At 45.5% G+C, this 8,012-nt stretch overlaps 1 pseudogene; it reads right to left on the reverse strand.

The window, feature by feature from the left end:
- Positions 1–4,985: 4,985 nt before the first annotated feature.
- Positions 4,986–7,177, reverse strand: LOC128350624 (testis-specific serine/threonine-protein kinase 2-like; annotated as a pseudogene).
- Positions 7,178–8,012: the final 835 nt, after the last annotated feature.

An 8,012-nucleotide genomic window follows, 5' to 3' on the forward strand; every position in this document is an offset into this window, starting at 1 on the left:
TGCACATGGGTCATTTGCATTACCACAAATGAAGAAAAAAAAACCTGTTTTGTGCACATCCCTAAACTCCATCTCCTCCATCCCGCTGACTCATTTCTCTCTCTCTTCTCTAGCTGGCTGTGGTGGCAGAAACAAAGAGAGTCTTCTGTCCCTTGGACCTGCAACACTGCTACAGGACTGACCCCAGGCACTGGGGGAATGATGGAGACATGTTCCTCTCTGCCTTCACAACTGCAGCCACGTCCAGGTATGAGGAGTGGGGACTGTCACTAGGGCAGAGTTTGGAGAGAGATTGCCGCTCATGGGGTGGGGAGAGATTCTGGCTCTCGGTGACGTCATCAGGAATGCAACTGGTTCCAAACAGGGCTCTTCATTGGGGTCCCAAATTCCCAAGCAGTTTTCTGGCATTTTAGGACAATAGCTTAGTTATTGAAGCCCAATTCCAGAGGCTGACATCTGGACTAACACTGTAACAAAGATGAACTCATGGAAGAAGGTCACATAGATGAATAGATGCTCTAACGCTGCTGGATCGCATGTGCTCTTGTGCAGCAAAGATAGTGGATAGCTCTGCATCATTCCCCACAACATGTAATGATGAAAGAAGAGGTTCCATAGCAGGAGATGTGTCACAGGTTGCACAAGCACAACTTGTTGCACTGGCCTCCTAGTCTGGAATGCAAGCTCCTGACCGGCCCTTACATGCTGGGTGGGTTTTTGCTTTCACCCTGTCACAGTCCAAGTCTGAATCAGGGCCCCCGGTTGCTGTTTCCTCTGGGAGATATAGGGGAATTTGCACCAGGGGGCAAAGCCGTGAGGGGCCCAGAGTAGATTGGGACCATGGTGGAGGGAAAGAGTTTATGATTTCACCCCACCCCCACCGAGTTCTGATCCAAATCAGCCCCCCACCCCAGTGATTTTTAACACAAAATAATTGAAACACACAAGGGCCAAATTACACCTTTACCACAATGTGTGGTTTGGTCCTAAGTTTTGGGCAGTATAAAAATATGTCAAACAAACAAACAAACAAACAAACAAACAAATCTCAATAAGTCCCAGAAAACATCCCTGACTGAGACAGTTCAGGTTTCAGTTTATTTCTATGGTAGGCTCACTTCAGCCACAGTCACTTCTTCCATATTATTGCTTTTACCTGAATCCAAGACTAGGCTCCTCCCACAAGTTCTTTCATGTTAGAAATCAGGGGGTCATCTTAAATTCAGAGTCTTTTTCCTTTTGGGTAACTACAGGTCTAACCTGTATTTGACCTCTATTTTTTGAGGGGCTCATCTTAAATTCAAAGTCATCTTGTATCCAGGTAAATCCAGTGCCATAACATGGCAGAAAGAAGACAGATACTGAATCACACCTGATACGAAGGAAGTTGTTTCAGTTCTGCCCTGGTGCTGATTGGTTCAGTATCTTGCCTCACAAGAGTTCCAGCATCTAGCTGCAGGCTGGGAACTAACAGGATAAATGGAATGAGGATAGCCACCCACTTCCTGATGCAGTCTAATTCTACAGTGGATGCAATGCTCAAATTAATTAATGCCACATCATTATATTTAGATGGCAGGCAGATGTTGAGGTTATGGTATATATGATCCCTGAACACTTCTTCTTTGCATATCAAGGGCTGTTGCTGTATAATTGAGAAACCAAGGTCCAGGCCTACTGGCAGTGAATTGGTTTTGTAATTATCTTAGTAATAGGCATCCATTATTATTCAGTGAAGGTCCTCTCTCCTCTGCTGATGGGTCATGACAAACCCCCGGGATCCATATATGGTCCAGTTCTAATTTCTCCCCTGTAAATGACTTGCCATCTGTGAGTCGTTCAAGTTCAGCTATTGCCGTTACAGAAACACCAATACATTAATTGCAGACTTGCAGGTTCAGCTAAGATCATAAAATTGATTTAGATTGTGATTTTTGTGACGTTTCCTCCCCCCTTCCCAAAGATGGATCGGTGCTGCTAAAAATAATCAAGCATCTTTGGCAATTAAATGAAGTTGAGATCATTTTTATATTGGTTTGCAGTAGAGATTGTTTCCATTCTGACTTAAGGTCTATATTAGTGGTTTATCAACTAATTGATCTATTAAGATTTGCCTTAACTTAACCAGAGTGATCTGGGCTTCTCTGCTGTATTTCCTTTGTTGAGTGTGGTTTTGGACTTTGGGTGCATGTATGTTTGAATTGCAACTATGCCTTCTGGTTTTATCAAAGTAATTAATTCCTGATATTCTCTCTAGTTTTTGCTGTTGTAGCACCATGCATATTGATAATGCCAAGGTTTTTTCAAACTGGGATCCCCAGAGATGGTTGGACTAAAACTCCTTTCAGCCATTGTGGCCGGGAATAATGGGAGTTGTAGTACAACAACATCTGGGATAGGGGTGTGTGCACCGGTTTGAGCCAGGCTCGATGTCGAACTGGATTCGACAGATGACAGATTCAGGGTTGAACCAGATCAGCTGAGGCTGGTCCAAACTCAACCAGGCCTAGTTCAAACCAAGCCTATTTGGAGTTCTACTGGTAAAGGAGAGTATGGTGAGGATTCCCCTTTATCAGCAAAGGGGCAGGGGGCTTCCCTAAACCTAGAGGGGGCAGGAGGGGAGTAAATAGTACTTTCAAGTAAGAGCAGTGGTGGCTGTAGGGGAGCGGTGGTGACTCTCTCACCCATGCCAGCCTCCTCCAGAGTAGCCTGGGCCACCAGCAGCAAATTTCAGGCCTTCTCCAGCCCAGTTCGGGCCTCTGCACCTGTGTGGAGGCCATTTTAGTGACCTCCGCACATGCACAGAGGCCATTTGCATGATCATGCAAATAGCCTCTGCGCATGCTTGCAGCTCACTAAAATGGCCTCCAAGCATGCACAGAGGCCAGAACCGGGCTACCGCTGACCTGGGTTACTCTAGGGGAGGCCGGTGGGAGGGAGCCACCATCGCCCCTGTCACCCCCAACGGCCGCTGCTGCTGGAACTTGTAAGTACTAAATGACTCCCCTCCCAAGCCCTTTACCAGTAGAGCTCTGAACCCATTCAAACCTATTTGGCAGTCGAATTGTACTGGGTCTGTTTCGACTGGAACCAAAACCGAACTGAACTGGCAAAACCGGTTTTGTGCCCATCTCTAATCTGGGACAGAAGTTTGAGAAACCCAGAATTATGATGTGTGTCCTAGCAGTGGATGTGGAACAATTGTGGCTGTAAACGATGGTGCAGGTCTCAATTGAGTATCTCTGCTACAGTAACAAATTCAAAAGACTTCTCTAGTTCATGGACTCTCAGTGGCTTTAGTGAGCCATTATAAGTAAATTTGGTATGACAGGAAACCTTTCAGATTGGAATCAATCATGGCAAGCCAGGACAATTCCCGGATTTTATGCATGAGGAACCTTTATTTTTCAGCATATTGAGGGAAGGTTGAGGAGATGCTTTCCAGGAATCTACTCAGAAGGAGTGCAGAATTCTTCATTGGACCTAGGAAAATACAGAGGACTGCTCCAGACAAATGTTCAGTTTTATTGAAATAACTTTGCTACAAACACATACATAGAATTAAGTCTATCTCCGAATCTTCCACCTCCCCAAATCCACCCCTGAAGCAGCTTGGATGGGCTGTCCCTGGAGAGAGATGACAGCAGTAGATATATGAGAAAATATTAACGATATTCCATTTTTAAGAGATAGATTTGTTTCATAACATAAGAAGATAAGAACAGCCCTGCTGGATCAGGCCCAAGGCCCATCTAGTCCAGCATCCTGTTTCACATGGTGGCCCATCAGATGCCTCTGAGAAACCCACAGGCAAGAGGTGAGGGCATGACCTCTCTCCTGTTGCTCCCCTGCAAATGGTATTGAGAGGCATCATGCCTCTGAGGCTGGAGATGGCCCACAGCCACCAGACGAGTAGCCATTGATAGATCTGTCCTCCATGAATCTGTCTAAGCCCCTTTTAAAGCCATCCAAGCTGGTGTCCATCACCACATCCAAGGAATTCCATAGATTAATTATGCGCTGTGTGAAAAAGTACTTCTGCTTGTCAGACCTACATTTCCCAACCTTCAGTTTCATGGGGTGACCTCTGGTTCTAGTGTTGTGAAAGAGGGAGAAAAAATTCTCTGTCTACCCTCTCCAATCCATGCATAACTTTATACAGCTCAATCATGTCTCCCCTTAGTCACCTCTTTTCCAAGGTAAAGAGCCACAGATGCTGTAGCCTAGCCTCATAAGGAGGGTGCTCCAGGCCCTTGATCATTTTGATTGCCCTCTTTTGCACCTTTCCCAATTCTACAATACCCTTCTTAAGATACGGTGAACAAATCTGCATGCAGTACTCCAGATGTGGCCGCACCATAGATTTGTATAAGGGCATTATAATATCAGCATTTTTGTTTTCAGCCCCCCTCCTAATGATTCCTAGCATGGAATTAGCTTTTTTCACAGCTGCCACACACTAAGCCGACACTTCCAATGAGCTGTCCACCACGACCCCAAGATCTCTCTCCTGGTCAGTCACTGACAGCTCAGATCCCATCAGCATATATGTGAAGTTGGTGTTTTTTGCCCCAATGTGCATCACTTTGCACTTATTTACATTGAACCGCATTTGCCATTTTGTCACCCAGTCCCCCAGTTTGGAGAGAGCTTTTTTGAGTTCCTCACAATCCATTGTGGATTTCACTACCCTAAATAGCTTAGTGTCATCTGCAAATCTGGCCACTGCACTGGTTTCATCTTTGGGCTACTTCATTCTAACAGCTTCATAGCAAATCCGGAGGAAATGGTTGCAATCAGTGATGTCCAATGCATTATGATTTCTATATCGCCCACAAATGCCAGCCCTTCCTTCCTTTATTCTTGTCCTTTTATTATGTATACTTAGCAGGCTACATTAATATAAAGTTAGAAGTTAACAAAACTGATAGTGTCATCATTTGCTTTTTCTGTGCTGTAATCGTCTCGCTGTAATTGGGGCTGTTTTGTACAAAATTACCATATAAATTATGCCATTGAATTCTGCAACTGAAATAACAGTACTTTGCCACAAATGGCAAATCTCTGTTAATTATTGATAGTCTAATAAACAAACCTTGCTAATTCATCATATTATTCATTATTAATACATTAATATGAAAGCTTGTTTTGCATTCATTGCAGTGGGATCACTTACGATTACCTTTTATGATATGAATGGACAGAATACCAGCATTCCAAATGTTTTGTTTATATGGGATAAAATGTTAACTTGTCATTTAGTAAGCACTCACCACATCAAGGGGTGATCCAGAACCATTCAGCAACTGGAGTTTGTTTTTTTCACTAAATATCAAATGTGAACCTTGTGGAATTTTGATGCAAGCCCTTTCTTGGCTGTTTCCATCTGTGTTTCTTTGAAATTGGCACATGCAACCCAGAGTTGAAATTAGTACTTATCTCACAATCTGCACCTCAAGCTGCAGCCAGCACTCATACAGAAGGGGCAGCGTGAGCCAGAGTTAGCACCAGGCTACCAGCTGCATAAATGCAAGCCCTATGCTCTGACTTGAGCCCGAACCCAAGACCCAGGAGTACCTGTAGCCCAATAATTTTGACCCTAGATCGCCCCCATAGACCTATCAACTGAGGCAGGGATACAGTCCCAACATCAGGGGCCTTACTCTCCCCACTGTGAGCAAAATGGGGATGGACTGAAGAGGGTGACATGGGGATTTGGCTCTAGACCTGAAGGCTGCCCCTTCAAGGTGCTTCACTCCTCAGCAATGGGGTGGAGCCTGAAAGCATAAAGCCAGTATACAGGGGAGTAACTACCATTAGGCAAGGGGAGGCAGCCGTCTTAGGGCCCCACTGCCTCGAGGGGCCCCCCGGAGGCACATCACATGACTCCCTGCCCACCCGTATTGCACCCCCAATGAATGATGTTGCGTCTCTTGGAGATTGGTAGGAGCAGAGCGTAAAAGAAACTCAATTCAATGTGAACTAAGTATTCACCATATTCATAATGGGGATGTGAGTGTGAGTGCACTATATACTGTGAAGTATGTTTGTGTGGGGGGGCCCATTTTAAAATCTTGTCTCTGGGCCCACTCCAACCTTGCTACGCCCCTGCCAGGATATATACAAGGGCTCAGCAGCACTGGCCCAACACTAGTCTGGAATGCAAGCTCCTGACTGGCCCTTGCATGCTGGGTGGGTTTTTGCTTTCATCTGGCCACAGTCCCAGCAGATCAGGGGCCCCTGTAGCTATTTCCCCTGGGAAAGAATCCCCCATTTGCACCAGAGGAAATAGGTGGGTGCTGGGTGGGCCATCCTTGCAGGCTGGGGAGTGGCTCTGGAGCAGGCCGGGCCTCTCTCAGTGGGCTCAGGCAGCTCCTGAAGAACCAGCTGGGTAAAGGGACCATGGCTGCGGTGGGAAGGGGGCAGGCCTCCAGATTTGGTCAGTGGTTTCCAGCTCTGCCTTCTGCTCTGCCTTCTGCTCGCTGTCTGGGATCTCTCTCTCTCTTCCTGGCGACAGACATCATGGAAAGAGCTCTGGGTCTGGCAGACTGCATCTAAATGTGGTTGATCACCTCTTCGATCTGCAGCTGTCACATCACATCTGGCTGCAGCATGTGATAGATCAGGTCTTTGCATTCTGAAGTAAGATTTTTAGACTAAGGTGGCGGGGGGAGCACGTGGTGGTATTTCCGGAGCCGCAGCATTGTCCAAACGTTGGCATTGTCATAAGGCTTGGAGTCAAAAACCTTCATGTACAGAATGACTTCAAGACTCCACTTGTTGAAGAACCTGGGATCATAGGGGGTTCCCTGGAGGACTTCTGGGGCCATGTAAGCCGGTGTACCACAAGAGGTTTCACTGAAGATCACTTTGCCCTCTTCATCACGGGCCAACCTTTTGCTGAAGCTAAAGTCTGACAGCTTGATGTTATAAACTTTGTCCAGAAGGACATTCTCACTCTTCAAGTCCTGATGGACAATGTCAGCATCATGCAAATACTTGATGGCCGCACATAACAGATGGAACATGGTCTGTGCAATCTCCTTGGGAATCGCCTCTCTGGTTTTTATGAAGTCCAGCAGATTCCAGTTTCACACAGTTCCATAACAATGTACACTTTCTGATCTGTTTGAAAAATTTCATAGACTTTTATGATGCATTGGTGTTTCACATTCATTAAGATATTGATTTCTCTTGGTAGAAACTGCTATAGAAAGTCCAGAGAAGCCTCTTGTTGGTCTATTTTTACAGCAAAATCAGATCTCAAATGTTCAGAGTAGGCCGATTTCATCTTGGAAAAAGAGCCTTTCCCTAAATTGCTTCCCATGATGTAGCCCCTATCCCCTGCTAACTGAGCATAGAAGCACCTTTTAAAAGTGGTGATTCTCTTTATTTAGTAGGGGGAGAGCAACTGGCCCTATCCATCCCCTACACAGCATCCGTCCAATGGCTCTAGCTGTTTATGTTCTTTTTTAAGATTGTGAGCCCTCTGGGGACAGGGAGCCACTTTATTTAATTATTTATTTCTATGTAAACCACTTAAGGAACTTTTGTTACAAAGCGGTATATAAATATCCACCGTCGTATTCATATTTTTTTGAAGGTTGCAGCATCTCCTTTGGCAATATAGGCAGTTGCAGAGACTTGTTCAGTCACATGGTTAACACATATTTCTAGCCAGGCTAAATTGTCATTCATGTGGGACAGGGCCTTCTCGGTTGTTGCCCCCAGGCTCTGGGATGTAGGGATGTGTAAACTGGTTTGGGGGTTTGGTTCAATAGTTCGGGGGTTCAAGGTCAAATCAAACGCCTCCCCAGGTTCCATCCAGACTGGAACCTGACCCCATCACGCATTCATGATTTATATATATATATATATATATATATATATATATATATATATATATATATATAAAAACACCTTTTAGCCCCTCCAGGGGGCTTCATCTAGGCCACGGAGGGTCCACAGAGGTTCTCCCTCTCCCTGCTGGTCTCCATAATCGCTGCCATGGC

This window comes from Hemicordylus capensis, chromosome 3, assembly GCF_027244095.1.
Source record: "Hemicordylus capensis ecotype Gifberg chromosome 3, rHemCap1.1.pri, whole genome shotgun sequence".
Classification (NCBI taxonomy): domain Eukaryota; kingdom Metazoa; phylum Chordata; class Lepidosauria; order Squamata; family Cordylidae; genus Hemicordylus; species Hemicordylus capensis.